The sequence below is a fragment of the Schistocerca piceifrons genome, unplaced genomic scaffold (genome assembly GCF_021461385.2).
Source record: "Schistocerca piceifrons isolate TAMUIC-IGC-003096 unplaced genomic scaffold, iqSchPice1.1 HiC_scaffold_2357, whole genome shotgun sequence".
Taxonomy (NCBI): domain Eukaryota; kingdom Metazoa; phylum Arthropoda; class Insecta; order Orthoptera; family Acrididae; genus Schistocerca; species Schistocerca piceifrons.
The window spans coordinates 327,342-328,587 of record NW_025728291.1 but is presented as its reverse complement, the minus strand read 5'-3'; positions in this window follow the sequence as shown (position 1 = coordinate 328,587).

The following is a 1,246-nucleotide window of genomic DNA, read 5'->3' as shown; positions in this document are numbered from 1 at the left end:
ATTTCTACAGAGCGAGGTTGCGCAGTGGCTAACACACTGGACTTGCATTCGGGAGGACGACGGTTCAATCCCGCGTCCCGCCATCCTCATTTAAGTTTTCCGTGATTTCCCTAAATCGCTCCAGGTAAATGCCGGGATGGTTCCTTTGAAAGGGCACGGCCGGCTTCCTTCCCCGTCCTTCCCTAATCCGATGAAACCGATTACCTTGCTGTCTGGTCTCCTCCCCTAAACAATCCAAAATCTCCCACTATTCCCGTTCATGACCCCCATATTCTTTCACAACTTTGTCTCATATTCCTTCCACTAGCACAGCGTTCAGTCCACCATGACTATCAGATTATCCGTTCGGTACCATGACACACCCTCCTTAGGATATCTTCTGCTTGTGACATCGGCTTGTATTCCCATGATACCCGAAATATGGTTGTTGGCGTCGGTCACTGAACTTCTTAACCTAATTCACTCTCTGCACTAGCTTTCCAGTTCATGAAGATTCTTTTTTCAGATACACCATTTCTTATTCATAACGAATCCATCTTTTGTTACACCATTTTCTACTGTTGCCAATACAGGCAACCAGATCTTAACTTCTAATAATATTGAGAAAAATGTCACTAGGTAACTGAAACAGCGCATGGTTTAGAGTTTCATAAAAAAATCCGCTAGATGTCTCTACGAGCGCTGACATGGAGAGTGCTGCCAGTCTCGCGCGGTATGGCGTCCGCGCAACAGAAGGTATATTGTGTTATTGAATTTATTCGTACTCAGTCAGTGATCGCAGTTCAGTTGGCGTTTCATATTCGATTTCATGCTAAACTGCCATCGCCAAAGAACAATTGACCCTGGTATTAGCAGTTGGAAGAAACAAGGTGCCTCTGTAAAGGCAAAAGTCCTGCCCGGCCACGCGTTCCTGAACAAACAGTGGGACTAATCCGACTAGCATTTGTGTGGAGCCCCCGCAAGTCTACACTTCCTGCTAGCGCATGACAGTGTGGCGTGTGTTACTGTGTCGTTTAGCCCTCAAACCATACCGATTACAACTGGTACCAGCTCCTCAAGATACTGACATAGTGATGCGAGTGGACTTAAGCAATGCTATTTTAGAAGACATGGAAGATGACACTTTTATGTCACGGTTGATATTCAGTGATGAGGAAACTTTCCATATTAGCGGTAAGGTTCACCGTCAAATGTGCACATATGGGGGCTCGAAAATCCTCATGAAACAATTGAACACGAACGTGAT